The sequence below is a fragment of the Neodiprion virginianus genome, chromosome 6, assembly GCF_021901495.1.
Source record: "Neodiprion virginianus isolate iyNeoVirg1 chromosome 6, iyNeoVirg1.1, whole genome shotgun sequence".
NCBI lineage: Eukaryota > Metazoa > Arthropoda > Insecta > Hymenoptera > Diprionidae > Neodiprion > Neodiprion virginianus.
The window spans coordinates 9623820-9644419 of NC_060882.1; the positions used below are offsets into that span (position 1 = coordinate 9623820).

The 20600-nt window shown below is 42.0% G+C and overlaps 1 protein-coding gene across 1 annotated transcript in view; it reads left to right on the forward strand.

Annotated features, from left to right (window-relative positions):
* The window catches only part of LOC124306614 (delta-sarcoglycan), a 167770-nt gene that overhangs the window by 88685 nt on the left and 58485 nt on the right, over nucleotides 1-20600 (forward strand). The window lies entirely within an intron of this gene.

Below are 20600 nucleotides of genomic sequence, written 5' to 3' on the forward strand. Positions count from 1 at the left end.
AATGGTTTTAAGAGAAGGAGTAAAAGATATGATATCCCATGTCCCGGGGTCAAGCCTCGGGGAAGATACGCGTCCATATATTTTACGATCTTCTTTTGCTTCCCTTTACCTTTTTCTTCTTCTCTGTTTCTTTTTTCCTATGTTTTCTTTTTTTTGACATGTATACGTATTTCTGCCGCCGCTGAGTGGCGGACCAGATATCGCGTCAAGTTTGTTAGCTCGTTTGTCGCCTGTTGTAAAATACGTTAAAATATGTAGAGTGCGTATAATGAAGGTATGTATTATTAACGACCTTCTATATGTATACCCACATCGGCTGGGCGGGACCGTGCGTAACGCCGAAATGTACGCATGTACGTACGTATCGTGGGAAGGGTTGAAGCGTGCGGGGGAGAAACGACGTAACGCAGCGTAATAAACCAGATATTAAGCACCCGGGGTCGTTCGTTGACGATGCTCCATGTTCCATGCCGTGCAAAACGCTATTCACCGTACACACGAAAGCGTTGCAAAGGTGCCAGAAGCACGAAATTGGTAGAAAAAAAAATAAATAAAATAAATACATTTCGGAAGTATCGTGTCATCTGGAATTTTTGAATGTAGAAAGAATATATTCATGACTTGCCGCATACCATGCGCAGAATATAAAAATCTTCTCTTTGAGACCACGAATGAGGTGAAAATCCTTTCAATTCGAAATGTTTCGGAATATTTCAAAAATTCACACGCGTCTCATACTTCTTCGTACATACTTCACTGAGAAAGATGAAAAAAAAAAAAAAACGTGACAAAATACGGACAATGAAAAGTATCGATTAACCTTTTAATTGGTACAAATGTTCCTTCAATTTGGCACGTGACGCGTGTATTGTTGGGGAGTAAATGTCAAGGGTTGGGAGTGGTAGTCATAAATCAGTTGCAATGAGCGAAAACTTTTATAACGGATGAGGGGATGCCCAACATGGCGGAACGAATAGCTTGATAATTCTCGGTTCACCGTTTATGTTTTCGCTTCGAATATCGCGCTTCTTTTACTTGTGACAGGTATCTCCTTGTTCCTTGTGTTTTGGCTTCTAAAAATTTTCAAAGAACCCTTGACAGTGCACTTCGTGTGCTGGAATACGCTTTACGGGGGCAGAAAATTTCTGTTGCATATACTACTTTGGGATCTGGCGCACTTTTTTTGTTGGCGTTACTACAAATTTGTAACTAAAACTTTTTGCCGAGGTAAATTTAACTGTCGATATAGTAACTTGGATCACTTGGAAAACTGTTTTAGTCCTCTATTTTGCCACCGAGGTAGTGAATCCAACAGTATTTTTTTCCGTTTAATCGTTACAAGGTGAAATCGAATATGGAAGTGGCGGGGTGGAATGCCCCATACACGCAGTGTAACATGAAATTTCGAGGAGAGAAGGAGCGACGTTGCAATTAGTATGATTCAATATTAGTGGCGTGAAATTGTATACGGGAGTTTAGGCGGATGTTTGAATTATGTAAGACGGCCTAGGCCCCGCCAGGAGCAGCAGGAGCAAGACGACGGTGGTAAACGTAATATCCAGATTTGATGATGAAATTTACTAGGTAAAGCAGGGCTAAAGTAACAAATCTGTACCGTATCTCCGGGGATTCCGCGCAACCTACCTGCGGGATGGAAAGAAAAAAGGGAAATAAAAAAGAAAAAAGAAAAAAACAAAAAGAACCGACGAAGGAAAGTAAAAAAGAGGAAGAAAAAGGAGAAAAAAGTTTGTGCATATCCCCGAAGGAGTCTGAGACGAGACCGCGGAAGAAGTCAAGGGAAACCCCGTCGCGAGGGAGGAAGGGAAGAAAGGAAGAAGGGAGCAAAGTGAGAAGGAAAGAGACTAGCCCAAGGCTCCGGCATCAGATATGTATGACGACAACGTATCGATATGTTTCGGGGCCCCGCGATACCGAGTAGCGATATATATCGGGATGCTCGGCTGTGCGTGATTGGCCGAGTGGAGGGAGCCTTGCGAATCCGAATTTTCCAAATCCCATGGCTGGCATAAATTCCGCCTCGCGCACTTGCGGATCTGTGTCACATTCCCAGACCGTCATTGGCTTCAAACTTTTATCTTCCTAGTTATTTACGGCCAATAAGAATCTTCGTAAAACTTACGGGTTATGGATGACCTCGTTTTAATCTGCCATCGAAAATCGAGAGGATCCTTTTCCCGCGTACCTCAAGTACTTCTCATCACCGCCGACTACTTTTGCATTTTAGAATCCGATCTGGAACACATCTATGCTTCGTCGTGGCGTTTTGGATGAGAACGGCAGTCGAAGTGTCATTCGTTTGTTCGGTGTAGATGCTTGGAACCCTTTCATCGCCAAATGTGTTTTACCAGATGTACCAGATTCTGCAGGCCAGAACCATTAGCTTGAACCGTCGCATGTGATCATGATTTTTTAAACCTAGCGTCGATCGTCAGACGAAACAAAAGATTTTACAGCAGGAATGAAATTTATGTTAGGAGGCACCGAAGATTTAAGAAATTGAAAAGACAAGGTGTGATTTTCATAATTATATATGGAATGATCAACGACGTTTCAGGTGACGGAATGAAAGTGCTTAAAAGACTATTAATTCTTGACAGGTGAACGAGTGCGAAACGATAGCTTCGAGGAATAGCGGAAGAAAATTAAATAGAGGGGAGAAATTTCCTTTGAGGATATTTTAGATGATACCGCGATTGCGGGTCGTTTACATGCCGAGGTGTTGAAAACGCGTCAACTTATTCAATTTGGTCTTCCTTTAGAGTTTGTGTTCGGAAACGCGAGATGAAAAAGGAAGTGAGAAAAGCGAGTGCAACGCGAGGTAATGGAATATTGTCTCAAAGCCTTCGGCATCGGGCGCAAAGATAAATATATTCTCACCCCGTGACCCAGTGAGGCGAGGCAGAGCGCGTGTCTCAACGACGCGAACCTGGGCTCGTGAATTATCGGTCGGCAGTTTGACACCGCGAGCTTGCGGACGTCGACGAAGTCAAGAGGTAAGCGAATAAGCCGAGTCGAGCTAAGGGTTGAGGATTCGTGGAGCGGCGGAACGGCGGAACGATGGAACGGAGAAACGGAGGGACGGAGGAACCAGGAAACGGAGCCCTGCCACCTCGGGATTTATATTCATAACTTTAATACGAACCACGCTTCGCTGCAGTCACGCCGCAGCACACGGCTATAATTTATGTATTTCTTGTTGCCCACACTCTTACTCTTCCTCTTGGTAAGTACAACGGACTAGAACCAAGGCCTATTCTCCAGCCTAGGTACGCCGCTTTCATACGTGATGGCTCACTCGATCCTCGCGAGATTACCTTGATTAACCCGCTTTTTCATTCCGGACTTAGCTCGACGCGACGGTCTTACCCATTCAGCATATATGTTTTATGTTAGCGCGAAGTTTTCGTAGGGATTTAATGAGCAGAATAGCAAGGCAAGTTTACGACGAACGAAGGTGAAAGACAAAACCATTAAAAAGGAAACTCATTCGATTGCACATGCAAAGATGAATTCGGTCTACTTTGAACCTCGTTGCCGATGTCAATATTGCGAATGGCCGTCAATCAGTGACACTTTCGCAAATCAAGATTTCGGACAGTTCAACTTTCTTTATTTTATCTTCGCATGCTTGAAATTTCGATGTATCGGCCATTCGCAATATCGTCCCTTCCAAGTTTTGACCCCCACCTAAGCGAGGAATGACGAAATGTGTTTTAATCCGTTTTCATAGTTGGAATTGAAATTTATATCGGTACACAATGTCTTGGATGGATGTACTTAGGTAGGATTGGGCATAACCTAGATGCTGAATGTACACAACGAGCGAGGGAGTGTAAAACCCTTACGTTAAGTCCTGATGGGCCAGCAGCCATCTCCAGGTTTAATTACAGATTCTAAACCCATGCGAGAGATTCGGATATTATTCGAGTGTTATTGCAGTTTTAATGGGCAACCCGTATCACCCTGCCAAAGCAGCGCAGCTTATCTCTAATTTGCATCAAAATTCACTCTTGGCCATACCTGTATTGTTGTTAGCGAAAATTATACCCCATTGTGGTATCAAGTCATGCATACTGCTCGCGAGTACTAAACCGCGGACATTCATTTTTGTAATGTTTATGGGCCATCCAAGGCGTGCAGAGTAAAGGCTCATCCGCAGACGCGAAAACTGGAATAATCCTCCAGATGATCACGCTTGAAAAGTGGAAATTGAAATTTCTGCTTGACCCTGACTTTGTTGGGACTACATTCCACACCGTCAGCTAACAAAAAAACCTTCTTAGGTTTTCAGCTAGCAATGAAATGCATGTGTCGAAGTTTGGATATCGATGAAGTAGAAAATGAGACTTTTCGTCGGGGTATAGGGGGTGTTAGGTTGACGACTGAAGGAGAAAAGGGAACGGAAACTGGAGCAGCTGAAAAAAGGAAAACATAAAGAGGAAAAATAGAGGCAAACGAAACGTTTAATTTACTCTCTTCAGGAGGAGCCAACCTAGGAGTTGCAATTCTACGAAACTCAATGCTTGTTAAAGCCCTGAGCGTGATCACCGATTTGTATAACCTTAATGGCTGACGATTCCCGTCGACTGGCTGTATCTCTTGTTAAAGAGGAGAAGACGAGATGAGAATTTATCGTCGGTGAACTTCCGGAGTAGGAAAACTCCCGCCGAGCAAAGCAAAGCCAAGGCGAATCAGGCCGAGGGACGACAAGGTGTGGGGGGGAAATAAAAAGTTTAGGGTCAAACGTGCGGGGGTCTTATTGCCGCTAAATACCCAAAGGATGGCCGTCAACTCCGTACGTGACGCACCAACTAACAAACAACCGTCGGAATTCTAATTTCACGAACAGATATCGAGTACAAAATGTCACAAACCGTCGACTCGACCCCTGCTAAGCCTTTCGATAATAATCGAAGGTTAACGAAACTCGATCTCTAGCAGTAAATCGATCGCTTCACCCATGCAGATTCCGCGATGAGCTGACCAATGTTTGATCCTCAGATTCCAGCACACGCCTCAGGCACATCGTTGTTCGAATCACAGGCCGGGAATTTGGTCCAAAGAGGGGTAAACGACGTTGGGCAATCAAAAAACTCTTTCAATTTTCTACTGTCAAACCGGAACAATGAATTAAGAGGAACGCACTTTTGTATTTGATTCCAAAATCGGATCATGTCTCAGTCGACGGGACTGCCAGCCTGGTCACGATTTATTTTTTCACTTCGCTTTTACTTCCCCATTATTTTATCCGGCGCGTTCTCTTTCTTTCCTGGGATGTAAATACGAGAGAGTGAACTTGACTGAATTTCAATATGCGGTGGTAGGTAGGTATAGCCAGGCCTGCGGGGCAACCAGCTAGCTCTTAAGGTTACAAACTCAGCTGAACTCTTGACTCAACTATCGGATTGATTTTAATATCAACTTTGTTCCTCAACTCAACTACGACGTACTTTATACTTCTCTTCTTCTTCAACGCCTGTAGACTTTTCTTTATATTCCATTTTCAAACGTTCCCCACAATCGAGATCCTTCTGGCCGTTATTAAAGCAGACATACTCAAGACACGTTGAACCATCATCTCTTGAACCCAAGTGAGTGTTCCGTATCACCAATAATTCATGAAAAAAAGAAACATTATCAATTACCGTTCTTAATCTCAGCTAGTACGGCTCAATGAATTACACCTTTCGCAACGGACACCTCTCACTCTATTTTCGTTCCTCGATTCATCCGAGGGTAGTTTCTGATTCGCCGAACTATACCTCAAATGGCGGAGTTATACGCATCGCGTTACATCCGACAGACGTAACGTCGTACCGCGGTGATTACAGTGATTGCCGTTGGAATCGGACGTAAAATAATAATATAATTATTATGCAGGCTATAAAACTGGTTGTTATCCAACTATTTCCACAAGCTGTTACTCACCCCCTTATATAGTAGAGGCTGCAAAGCTATTTCGAACAAGACGGAGCGCCGGGGTGTGCCTGTCATAGCTGAGGCCGACTGGAAAGTAATCGGTTCAATCTGACGTCACAGATTCGTTGCTACCGTCATAAGTCGCAGAGATTTCTCGATAATTCAAAGTGTCGGAACAAAGCAATAGCTTCGTGCACAAGAATATCGTGTGTCACACAAATTCAAGAGATACGGAATAACTCGGTCGAACGAATTTTGGGTATTTAGTCGAGCAGTGAGGAAGTAATACGAAATTCTGTTACATTCAAACTTGAAACGTCACGGATGGGAAAACTTAAATGTTTGGCAAGGTGGCATGAATATTAATTTACATATATTCATAGACGGAGAGCATAGATATAGCGACAATTTTCTTGAGCAATAGAAAACTCGGTCGAAACTGTATTTACTTCCTTCCTTCCATCGGCTGCTCCGCACTCTCGAGTCTGGAGTCTCGAGTCTCTCGAGTTAGGGTACATAAACGGATTTCCATAATGTGTAACATGTTATGTATCATCTGGCTCCAACGGTGCGAGGGGTCTGAGTTCTGATATTTTATAACGTCCCTTCTCGTCCCGAACCGCGCCTAGCAGCTCTACAAGGCCATCCAAAATAGTTCCAGGTTTAACCCAGGGTGGGAGTGTCGACGGTCCACCGTAAAGTATGGGGTGTATGTATCACTAGCACCTTCTGCTTCTATCTGTTCCCTCCAACTGGCGTTATACCTTCCTTCCAAAGGAGAGTCACTTCGTGCACGTAGGCGTTACCAACTTTGTAATACAAATTGCAGTTTCGAACTATTTTAACTTCATTTAAATACGAAATGGTGTTGGTTGGGTGAAGAAGAGTTGGCAACGGAATGAAACGATTACCTAGCCTAGCAAGACTACCGCCCATTTTCACAGAACTCGGCATCCCACATCTGTCACCGATTCGGCGAAGAAGCCATTAATATTTCCCCTCCTCGAAAGATCACTTTATCTGATATTCCAGCTACGTCAGCCGTGTACCGTGACTATTATTATAGTCAGAAACGTGAAATGTGGGGGGAAAAAACGACGAATCAATCAATACCATTTCTGCCATTCGATGTTGATTTTCTCCTCCCGACGAAGTGGGTGAAATACGATCGCAAATTAAACGAGCCATTTCGATGGCGGGTAATTGCGGGGTCGCGAAGAAATCCCTTTGTATAAAACGGTCGGTGGAATCAGGGGTACGAAAACTCAGTGAGAGTAACCACTGCGCCCCTTAACCGTTTCGCTTAGTTGAGCAGTCGCGGCACGCGCTGCTAACTGGATGAATTCAAATCACACCAACATCAGGAGAGGGAGAGGAAAAAGCGGCAGAGAAAGGGAGCAAGGAAGAGGAAGGGAAATAGTTATATCCTCTTTCGTAGCGGGCTGACGGGGTTGGAGAAGGGGATGTTTTGTCATTAGGGGGTACGGCGAGGAGAGGGAACGGAACGACGAGACGGAGGAGGGCGAGAGGCTCGAAATCTAATAACTTACCGAGATTCGTTTGAAGAGTATTAGTACAAGTTATCTCCTTTGTACCGTGGAACTGATGAGAGATTGAGGGTGGCGGTGTTACACGTTTGCGTAGAATCGATTGCCTCATAACTCCGTGGTTTCGTACTACCAAAAGGACGGAATTCCCGCACGCGGAAATAAGCAAATTTTTACTAACTTTTGTTATCATTTCTTGTGGGAAATGCTGGTGCTATCACTGTGGTAATTGAAAGACGCGCATTCTTTCCCCGTGAGATAGTAATCAGCCAGTCCCAGTTTAACTAGGATTTCTTAACATCGGCAAGGCAACAAGTATTACTGAAAACAAGTTTCACGAAACCAGGCTGCACGCGGAGGCGGAGCTGGAGACGGGCACAAAGTTATAAGGACGGTGTTAATCCAAAGATAACTTTAATCAACGATGCAACAAGCTGCGCTGCCGGGGATGAAAAGGAGATAAAAATCAGGAAGACTGAGGACGAAGAGTAAGAAAAAAAAAAAAACAACAAGAACCGGTTAACTGCAAAGTGAATAACAAACTTTGCTACAACGCTCTTTACAACGATATTTTTCTTTGGTGAACAAAATCGTTGAACTGCGTAATATCGCATGCAGTTTATGATTAACGGCTTTTACCTGCATCGTTGCAAGACAAATTTCAACTTACTATTAAACTTATGAAAATAACGGTCGAATCGTTATTTCGTAAGCGTAATTAGGTGTATAAAATTTGATGATAGTTACGGTGACTGATTAAAAAAAAAAAAAAAAAAAAACTTACGTTAGGGATACAAAGGGCAGAGTGAAATCCGATAGATCTTTCAGCAGAAAAGCGTCAGAAAAATAAGTTGCATTTTAGTTGTGAGGGATGAAAGAGATGGCTCAAGTCGAGCTCACCTTAATAACACTTTTCAACGTGCAGGCGGAGCTTGTCTGCACATATTAAATTCCGAATCGCATAGGTTTATACTCCAACCCGAATTGATTATACACAGAGCGTTCACCGCTGCAGTCCATTCAGTGTAAACGGCGTGGAATAAATTTGGTAAATTGTCGTTGGAAATTCTTTTCATAAAATTACTCTGAGATAGAATATTTCTCATGATTTTTCTGCGCATAATACTCTCATTCAATCCAGGGAAGGTAAAAATAAAAACATTCAAACCTAATTAAGCCACAATGGTTTGCAGAAACATTAAAAATTTACAATATCCGAGATGTCAAAAAAAAAAAAAACTCAAGATTCTTTCCGAACGATCTTGACTTCTGAGTTGGTTTTCCAATATTTTTCTCTGAAATTGAATTAAAGAAACATAAATTTTACGAAAATTTCATAGGTTTTCCCAATAAGTTTTGCAAATTTTCACTAGGGATTTGCTACAAGGTGATGCAACAGTTTTCTTTTACAATTGAGAGACGATTAGTGACTAGAAGATATTTTCGTGGAAACTCATTGTATCAATCTTTGTAATACCTGTTTGTATTTTCGTTTACACGTACCTAAATTATTTCGGTATGCATTGACCACACAGCGGTATAGCGACTCCGCTAAAATTCCATAAATTGTGTCGGACATTGTCGAAATGCGCGAGCTTTCCTACCCTTGAGCTTTAGGAATGCATACCTAAACAAGACTCTCTCTCTCAATCTTAAAGGGGACTTAGGACAACGAACACTCTGCGTAAGATGCGTAACATCAGCACTTCGGTATCTAAAGGTTGAACAATTAGCGAGTACAACCAGAAAGAAATAAAATTTTCCTAGTATGTGATCCGAATCCGAAACAAGCTCACGGACGCCGATAAGAGATTTCGACGAATGTGAAAAAATGAAAATGACAATGATTTGACGTCGAGATTCGGATGAATTGAAAGCTTTGAAAGACGTATAAACCTTAACTCGCAGTATCGAATGAATCGGATAATTTCTGATGTAATAAAAAAACAAGGAGAGCCGAAGGAAACGCGTACAGTTTGGTTTTCCCTGTCTGTTATACGGTGTTCGCCTCGCTTCGGAAGCGTCGGGGTTGGCACGATCTCTGCATACGGAATATCCTCCTCGAGCTCCCTTATCGCAAGATCTCCTCGAGTTTCCCGAGCAGCCCGGTTGCGCCCGGTGTAAGCCCGATGTAACATCGGCTAGCAGTTAGCACACGGATGGCTCGAAGGGATTAGATTTGATTACCACGCCTAGAAGCTGCCCCTCACCTGGCGCCGACGATCCTCTTCTCGCCACGCCTCGCTTCTCGCCGCCCCGGCTAGCCGAAACCCGCGCCTTATCCTGTCAGAAATTACCCAATGCTACGTGCGTGTCATGAATATCACCGGGATGATATAACAACGCTGCACTCGCCAAAAGGACGGGAGTAAACCCTCGGCTTAAAACGCTGGGCTTATTTTACTACAATCGGTGTGGGCTGTTCATCCTCTCGACTGTCCGTCTAGACGAGCGATCCGCCGAATCGGTTCGTTGGTACTGGACGATTTACTGCCGAAAATTATTGTGGGGTAAATCATAGGATGCTGTGGCCGAAATCAACGTGTAATTTCTTACGTTACGAGAAAAATATTTAAAGAAACACGAAACAAATTACAAAAGCATGAATCATTGAATATAATGGATCAAGAGTCGTATACAGTCGACTAGATCATTTTTGATCTAGTATATTTAATGATTCGCGTTTTTGTGATTCATTACGTGATTTTTTTTTATACATTCTCTCGAATTTTCAAGGTAAATTATGTGATAAAATACACGCTGATTTCGTTCATAACATTTTATGATTTAAGACATGGTCATTTTCAGTAGAGTATCTACAAGAAGATATAAATGAAACAGTTTGGGTACAATGTGAGAGAAACTCTGTACTGGGTAATTTGAAGTTAATTTAACACTATTTGATGACGAATTTCCGAATTTAATACAAAAATTGTTATTCGGTGGTTCACGAAGTTTAGTTTTGGTCAACTTTAGCACCATTATTTTTAACGGTGTGTAATAAAACTAAAGTGCACGTTTCGTTTAATTGAAAGCGAGGAAAAATAAATGAAACATACGTCTTCCAAAAATGAAAACTTTTCTTATTCTTGATGTCACACACTTCGCTCCTTAGAAATCAATTGCTTTCGGAAATAAATAAGCTCAAGTACACAATTTGCTTGCGTAAAGTGATTCCAAGATGAATCGTTATTCTATCAAATCGGTATTTTGGAACTTTCACGCGATATATCTCAAGTAAGAATTGAAACGATTTTCAAATTCTCAGATGATGGAATAAGCAGAATATATGTATATATAATAATAATTCACATTGAAGCAATAAAATATCTGAAGGGATTCTTCTTCAGCGACATAGGTGCAGGGTATTTAAAAGGTAAAAAATATAACAAAGAAAAAGAAATTTTACGCAGACGTAGATATACCCAGAGTGTATATAATACATACTGCACGTATATTTCCATTGGCAATATCTTTGATTTTATGTAAAGAAGTAAAGTCATATCGAAGCCTGAGCAGTACATCGTCCTGGTTTATGCGACGGTCGTGAAATTCGATTGAAAAATATTATTCAGATTTATTCGGCTAACCTGAAATAACAGATTTTGGCTGAGAAGCCGTGTCTCTTGTACCAAAACAAAGGCGCCACCCCAACCGTGGGGTCCACGGGTCACAGATGCTCCGAGAATAACGCCCTGCCACAGCTTATTTCGCTGCGAAAATATCGCCTATAGCGTTCTACGTGAGTCTCAAAAATCAATTACGTCATTCAGCCGCTTCTCTTTTTTTTCAATCTTTCGTTCTTTTGCTTTTAGCATTGAAATTTTCAAAGTATTTCGAGACAATTTAGACGCCAAATTATCGGAAATTTAATGTCGGATGAATCTGATTCATCGTTCAACGGTGACATGTAAAATTTTCAAATTGAAATTATATTTCGCAGACGTACGAATCCGCGACGGTTTCGACTCGAGCTACGGAAAAGGGTGGGCGTAAGGCACTCGCGGATAAAACACTAATGCAAAACGGTCCGAAGCTCGTAAAAGCACGTTGAATATAAAATATAAATTCATGGTGGCCAGGTGCGCAGTTTCTGTTTATTATACCCTCAACATTTGTGCGTGTGTGTATATGTATACGTTTAAGTCAAGGGTGGGTTTAGAAAGCTGACGATGTAAGCCAAGTGCAGTGCTGGGCGCAGTTTCCTTCATCCCCTAATCCATGAGGGACTGGGAAATGGCCGTGTTGAATGAAAAAAAAAAAAAAATTTCCCTTACGCGATTGGTCAAGATTTGCTCGTTCATTCCTTCTCTTTATTAAAGCCTCATTGTTAATTTTCTGTTCATCAATTTTGCGAACCCCTCTCCAAAACATCTCCTTATATCTACGTCATTTTTCTACGTATAAGAATTCGAGCGCAGCGAATTTTCATATGTTCTACAATTAATGAATCTTGCAATGCAAATAAGTGAGAGCCTCTGTTTCTCGAATGATAACGACAAGAAAGTTTCGACAAAGAATAACGTGTTTTCAATTATTGCGAATACATTAATTAGCGTGAAAGGTATAACGGCAGAATTTGAGGGGGAAAATAATTTTCCCTGTAACCGTACGCGCGTACATATGTGAATACAGTGAATTCACTCCCCCGATTCGGGGTAAAAGACCGAAGTAAACGGCTAAAGAGCGGATAGTAATTAAAAATAATAAGAAAAAGTAATAAGGAATATTAAATAACATTCACAAAGGAGGAATAACGCATTTGTTGGAAAGAAATGAAACGCATTAATTAAACCAGAGCGTTCCATCGGCCCCTCTAATTAAATTTGTCCAAAATTAAAAAGTAAATTATAACTTTACGAAAAAAAGGCAAGAGCAAGGAAAAATTACGTGGTACAAAAAATCGCTTTCCACTTTATCCCTCTCCTTTTCTCTCTTTCTCTCTCTTTCTCTCTGCATCTCGTTCTCATTCGCTCTTATGTTTATTAAACTTCGAAACGATTTAAAGATTTTCAATTGAATTTAATTTTCAATGTACAAAGTATTAACCCTGCATCGTCTTACCTTTCATTCCACGTCTGAAATTATGTAAACTCTCTCGTCCTCTCTCTCTCTCTCTCTCTCTCTCCCCTTGTCTGTCTTTTTCTTCTGCAGTCCCTCGTATCCCACCGCCTAGAATAAGGCAATTAAAAAAAATGTACTACTTTATCTTGATAGCTGAGAGAGCTGGCAACTGTTTCAACTCTCCTTGATCAAATACTCATCTCTGAGGTGCCTCGCCTCCCCGCTATTTTCCCACAGTTTTCATCTTATGCTATCCAACAAACGAATCTGTCGCAAGTTTTAACTCGTAAATGAAAATATTCCGGCAAACTGTTCATTGGTGTCGAATTTTTGTCGATAACGGCGCTAAATTACCCACCGTGATCGTAACGAATTCTAGTGCGATTTTTCAATCCATATCACTCTTCGATAAAGAGTAAAGAATTCCTTTATTCAAACGTTTGTCACGAGCCATCGAAAGCTCGTAATTGTCCGCACGCGAATTAGCATCGCTTACGTACCAAGCGAATTGTTTCCTCAATAAAGCATCTAATAACTGGGTACAATATCAGATAACAGACCGTCAGTACTGAGTTAGCTGCAGCGACGAATCGGTAGTCCGTGAGGATTATCGAACGACCATTTCACCCCGGTTTGTCCAATAACAGTTGAGCTGTAAAATGGTGGAGGCGATGTTCAACAACGCGGATTCTATGCACCCTGCCAATTTTACCGTGACGTTTCTCTGTCACGGAATTAACACCTCTGGATTACGCGCCGCGCTACAATTGACCGATCTCAATTTGACGTTGTTTTTTTGAAAACATTGCTCCGTGCACCGAAGAAACAGCATAAACAAGGCTTCACTCGACCAACGCTGTGGAGTCTTAATTAATTATCTCTTCACAAAATTGATTTTAATAGCTGTGATGAAAAGATGCGCTTCTTTGGTTGGAACCTTTTTACCGGATAATCTTTACATCCCTGAAGAAGCCGTTCAAGGGACTAGAGTCATCATTATTCATCTTTTGATCCTGAGCAAAAGTCTTCTGTATTTTCGAGTTTTCTCTAAGTCGAAATTCAATGTTTTTTCTGGCTATCTTAGAACAAAAATTAAATAAACAATGTGAAACGTATCGAAAGAATCAAACCTTAATTCAAGATTCTGATGATTTTGATAGCACCATTAGTTTTCACGTTATGAGTTATTTTGAAAATTTCATCAGTTTAATTTCCTAGCAAGTGATTTTTTCCTGATGTTTTCAGGCCTTCGGGTGATTTAGCTTCCACAGCCAGTCTATAAATAGCGATTACTTGTAGTATATTTATTTCAGCAGAATTTCAACGAGAATCAATCAGTACACAAGTAACACAAAATATGATAACAACTTCAAGCATATATCCACTACAGTAATTCGAAAATGTTGACTTGCAGACAAATCCATTCAAATACTTATACTTTGTCATCTCATTTCTTGAATAACAACACAGCTGAAAATTTTGTGTAATACTTCACAGCAACTGGTACAAAATCCGTCATTTTCGTATGTAAATTCAAGTCACACGCGTTTGTCCAAACTTAACATGATAAAAAAAATCCGAATAAATTTTATCTCTAACAAGTGAAATTTGTGTTATTCATCTTCCTTCGTTCGAGCTTAATTTGTGCGAGCTTATACAGACTTAAAATATTTGAAGAAATTTCACATTTTCAACGGTATACAATGGTAGTCAGTACTCTCGATGAAGTGAAACCTTACTAACGACGTAAAATTTGATGCCTTTTTACAAGTGTTTCCCACATTCTAAGCATCACCAAAATCCTAAACTCTATTAATCAAAATACTGGTAACAATGTAATAATAATCTTAAAACGAGACTCTTTGTGAAAAAAAAAATCTATACAAAACGTGTTCTACAATCGGTGACAATTTTCAAACAAAGAATCGATACACCCTGTAAAATAAATGGATTAATTGAACGAACCGAGAAAACAATATTCCAGGAACAGTCGCAGCCGCACGTATCCAACGTTATATAACTAATATATATATATATATATATAACTAATATATATATATATATATATATATATATATATATATATATATATATATGTACATAGATGTATATATATATATACACATATATATAAGGCGGTATTTTCCGCAGAGTTCACCCCATTAAACATTTTTGCTATCTTGCCGGGATCTGCCAGCGAAGAGGGGCTAGCAGGTGGAGGGTGGAGGGTGGAAGGTGGAGGGTGGAGGGTGGCTAGCTAGCCGTCGGCACCTGTTGCTTTTGCAGCGTTATCCCTGGCGCTCCTCTTCGCCACCCCATCCGCGAGCTTTCTCGCTCTTTCGCCCCGGCCGCCCTTCTCGCTGTCTCTTTTGCGGACTGGAGGCGTCGAAAGACGTCTCGAGAGCTTAAGACGCGTAACTCGAGGCCACTTATACGCGTGTCCCGTCTCGCCTCGCATCAAGCGGAATCAATTGTCTTCGAGAAGTCGCCGAGTTAGTTGCGGAGGCTTTTTGTCAGATGCGGATAGAAAACGGTCGATTGAAACGCGTCTCTTATTTTTCTCCCCCGAAAATCTACCCTCGTAAGGTGTGAGGAGGTATCGGTTAGACGATTCACCGTGGAACTGTGATTATTTTTTTCTATATTCTTCGCTTTTTCTTTGTACGAAATGATCGAAGAAGAGACAAAACGATTGACGGACTCAAGGAGGTGAAAATTACGATCGAAGTACTTCGTTTAGGATCGCGTTCACACTTTCGACTATTGAACTCTGCGGGCAGAGGGAATCAATTGTTCTTAGAGATGATTGCGAGTCTCAAACCCACTTAACACCGCTCTTAGGTATTCAAACAATTTTTTGAAACTACCATCGAACGCAAATCCCGATCACTGTTTTTCTCAGATCATAAGCCCATAAAAGAAGGATAAACCAGAAAAATTTCGTGAAATGTCCGTCAGTTGTATAACGACTATCGAAAACGATACAATGATAATGGTGAATTAAAAAAGATAAACTCAGTGAAAAGTGATTCGAAGAAAATCAAACCGTTATCGAAAGATTCCGTGCACAGTTGAGGTGCAGTGTGAACGGATGAGCGATCTAGGCGACGATTTCCCTGTGGGGGTTTTGCTATCAGCTACGACGTCGGAGACATCATGGCTTCAACTGGCGGGGTGATTCGATGGGAATCCGGGAGACAATCATCGGTAGTCCAATATGCCGAGCAGCCTTTCACCAACTCCGGCACGATTCTGTCTTACATGCTATCCGCTTGTCCAGCACAACATCATCCCCTATTCACCCTGTGCATCTCTGCTGCTACACAGTGTCGCTGATCCACGTAACCATGGATATGCTGATAGAACCTCGAGCCATGTTACACCGGAGCTAAATAGCGTCATTGTACAGCTGACCAGATCATGCTGAAGCTCCACGACGCATTTTGCAGTTGTAGTTAATGCGAGATTGGCACCGCTGTTTGAATCGGAATAGCGATCGCTGAGCTTTGATAATGATTTCTAACAAAACACCGTCTACCCGAACTTCTGTATAATCGGTGTTAGATAATGAAAGTAATATGATTCGATTGGACGGGTTGAAAATTGGGGAAATGGGTGTTTTGGCTAATTGGACAAGCTACGTGACGAAGTGATCGAGTTAGTGTTGGAATCGCTTGTACAGACTTTTGGTGAGATAAAAATCTAATGGGGAGTAAAATCAATCGAAGGTATAGAGTGATTTGCATCGTCTGGCGAGGGAAGAAACAATTCCTGGTCGCTCGGGGACCATTAAGAACACGCCAGTCACGTTTAGATAAGACCTGATTGTGCGCGAGGCAAGTTCATCTCCACCGAAATAGCACTCGCGCGAACAAACAAGTTTCCCACCCCGCGAACTTCGGACAAAACTTGAGCCGCTGCTGGGAGCAGTTAGTCGTTCGAGGCTGACTGGAAGTGACGCGCGACTTGCCGCCAGCCCTTGGTACCGATGTTATCTGATTGTACTGCGCGGTAAAAGTGTTGACCAATTTCACCAAAGCCCGGGCTTTTGCTCCTCCTATGATTTCTCGGAAAGAGCATCACGCCACCGCTTTGACACGAGAGATCCGCGTCAAGTGGAAGCTAAATCTCTATTCTGAAATCCTCTCTCCCGGAGTTCCGCGATTGCGTTATTAATTCTGAAATTTCCAGCAGGAAAGAAGAAATTGAAAACTGAAAAGCGTGCAACTACCATGCGCGAAGCTTCTGCTTCGACAATTAATAACCAGGGGAAATCTACCAACGAGGTTAACCACTTTCATACTGATTCAACGGAAAACTTCAAAGGAAACTCTGTTTATTCAAACGAGTAGCGTCATCGCTAGCCGAACAAAATCCTGACCGACTTTCTTCCCTGATTAGCAGTCTCTAAAGGACTTGGAACAATTCGAAATAACTCGATGAGTGTGTTCCTCGGAACGCTCAGCTTGATCAGCACTGCAATACGAGTAAATTGATCCAGTTTCAAACCAAACACCTTCCCTAGCTCGGCAACTTCAATGCTGAATTCCAGCCCAACACCGCCGACGGCGAAACGAATGAGTCTCCAGACCCGAGACAAGTTGAGTAGATTTTTTTCCCTCCAGACTGAAAGACGGGCTTTAGTGTCTGAGGACTCGGCGTCGAACCATTCGAGGCTTCTCGACGTTGGCGTCGCGACGGCCTTCCCCCTGGTCCATCGAGCTCTTCGGTTGAGTATTGGTACAGAGAGAAGAGACGAGTCACGCCGAGGCTATAAATACACCGACGCCACCTGCACCTAACGTCCGGCTCTGAACCGAGCTCGGACGAATTCAACCGATGAAAACCGAGCTCGACTGTGCAAAACGACGCTGTGCAAAAGCTTCGCTTGCTCCTTTTTCTCCGGGATTTATTATATCCGCCGTGTAACAACCCCGGGGTAAAAATCAAAGAAGAAGAAAAAAAAAGATGAAGAAAGACTAAAGGCGACAATATAAAATGAGACGCTCGAGCTCGGTTTTGGCTCCGAAGCCGCAGTGCGCAGAGTCAATTGAAGACTCGTCGCTCCTTCTTTCAATCTTGAGATAAAAGCCCAGCTCGAAGGATAATTTTCATTAACTTACGGATGTTTTCCCTCCTTTTTTCCGACGCGGAAAATTTGTCAGCGCTCATCGCGCGGCGGATAACCCTTTGCATGCGCTTAACACGGTCGTTTGGCCCATTTTCAGTAAACAAACACCCTGCACCTATCTAACGGGGAACAGAAGCTCGGAGGAAATAGAAGGAAGGGCTTTCCGCGCACACGATGCTCTCGCGCTCACGTGCGTGTTAATTAAACAAAAACCCCGGGACCAGAGCTAATTAGAAAGGGGCTCTTGCTTTGCCCTCGCTGTCTCTCTTCTTCGCCTCGGCTCTCTATAATTCAAAAACCTTATAACCTCGCCACGCTGCCTACCCAGGCTGGCTTCTTGATAATCCGTACAATTATGTCAAAGGTTGAAGAAAGCGTGAAAGTCAAAGGTGAAACCAGTGAATAAGTAAAACGTCACCCAAAACCGAATCGTTTCCATGTGAATCCCGATCACTTTCTATCCAGAGTTCGTGACGTCGAATCATGCACGGTGTAAAATCGATGGATTTGTATGTATCCGACGTCGAAACGCGTGAACCTACTTAGGCCGTTCAAAATCGTACGAGAGCCGAGGTTCGACTCGACGCTCCTCAACCATTGGTTTATGATTATATTCAGACACGTCGGTTGTCAATGAACAATAATCGCGCCTCAGCGTTCCGCCCGCAGATATTAGACGCAAAATACAGGTATTAGTGTGACTGACACCTTAAAGCGACACGAGCACCGGCTTCCGCTGCTTTGACTCGTCGCCTTTCGCGTGCCTGCATACATCTACAACGTATAAGAACACACGGTGTCGGAATATAATGGCCAATTATTATTTGGAAATGATATACGATCGGTGCATATCAAAGGAGATGGTTTGCGTGTCTTTCCTCCTCCCTTTTCGTGCATTTATACACACGAGACACAATATATCCTCACGTGGTCGGTCGAGGCTTTCGTCGGACGAAATAACTCTGTATGATTTCTATACCCTTTGTTTGAAAACTACCTAAAATACTTCGATTGTCCCAACTCACCGCTGAGCCAGGTCAAGGGCTCCGAGACAAACCAATCGTTGGACTAGGATCGTTCAGCCGCTTCGTTGACAGTGCATGAAACGTCTAAAAAAATGATTGGAAAAGTGCGGAGCAGCTTAGAAAACCACAGAAATTATCGAACGTTGAGCTTTAATAAGGATCCGGCCCGAAGCAGTTAGGGCTTGCCATATTTCCGAAGACTTACCGTACTCGGATATTTCTCTCATAGTATTTCGACTCTCGATTTGATACTTCGTTGCTTTACATCTGAGGCACTGCGAGATTACATGGAAATTCTTAGGACCCTGGGTGGTTGAATTTATTGTTCACCGTGTGAGAATGAACAAACCCGGAATGCCTCCTTGCGACGAGTGAATTATTCCCGTGGATTCAAGTGGCAGCGTCACAATTTCATTAAAGGTTATAAAACGTTCAAATTCAAATACACAGAAACTGACAATTATGCATTTACGTGTGCAAACCTTTAGGTCAGTTCACCGACTAAATACTGCGAAAAAAGAATATTGAACTTGTAGTTTTAACACTGGAACCAGTCGAAGAACTACTCTCGGTAGACTTATTTTAAGTAATGAACGAACATTTGGAAAGTAGGTATCATAAAAAAATAAAGCACTCACTGTGTGTATTCATAATGATTCTAAATTTCATCAGAAAACATTGGAACACCGAATAGTACGAAGAAATATTGAATTTCGAAAAAAACGTGTGGTTATGTTGCACGATCTACGCACGATTATCATGTAAACTGGAAGACTTGTTAACTTCAAGGCAATAAAATAATTTACAAACAAGTATTCTTGGATATGTTATTAAATTATCAAGCATTATTTTCGTTGTTTTAATGTTTAAAAATGTATCAAATCAAACAATATCAAAACGAGTAATTGACTCAAAAGTCTTCACGGAGAATCCACAATTTATGTAAAACATAATCTGTTATCCGAGACAACTGGTTTCTTTTTTCTCTGGAGTGAAGGGATGAACGAGCTTATCACGCGGTTTACCCCCTTGATTCCGTGATCGGAGATGGCCGGAGAGAAAGAGAAAGAGGAAGGGCTGGGGTCGGGGGGGGGGGGGGGGGGGGGGAGGAAGAGAGAGATTAGGACTATTGAAACACTCCGGCACAGAGTCTCTGCGGTGTTCTCCGGATCCGCCAGCGCAACCGCAAACAAACATTGTGCGGGAACGGAAGAGCATCTGTGATCAGATTAGTGGTGGACAATGGCGGCACTTCCGGGTGGTTAGTCTAACGCTAAGCTCACGGTTACAACGCGCCCTGGTAATTGCACCATCGGATTTCACGTTCTGCAGGATCTGCATCGTGATCTGGACGAGGAAACGCGCGTCAGTTTCCACCTTGGTATCGGTTCAATTTCATGAGTATAGCAATAACTTGGGGTGTTCAACGAAGAAAACTGCGGCATGAATTTGAATCGTTCGTTTGAAGCCAATTTTGGTAAATTAATGGAAGATATCTTGTTCATATTCTCTGCAAACTCAAAATACGGGTATTTTTAAGAAACTTATGGATGTTAGAAGCCTTGCTTATAGGAATTTCGGCAAATCAATTGATTCATTGTGAAAATTCATGTAAACTGTTATTCAAAATTTGTGGAGCTTCTTCGTTGAATTGAATTCATTCCATTTTATTGTTACTTACAACGTGGGATGAGAACCAAAGAATTCTATAAACAGAGACGTATTTATAAAATTTTAGGGGGAAAATATTGATCTCAGATCAGTGTGTGAAAACTTATGTTTGCTTTTGAAGCTTGTATTTCACTTTCCTAAAGTATGAAAAGTATTGTTTCTAAACTTGATTATCAAAACTCGGGTCAAGTGTTCATCAATGCTCGAAAACTGTGCAGACAA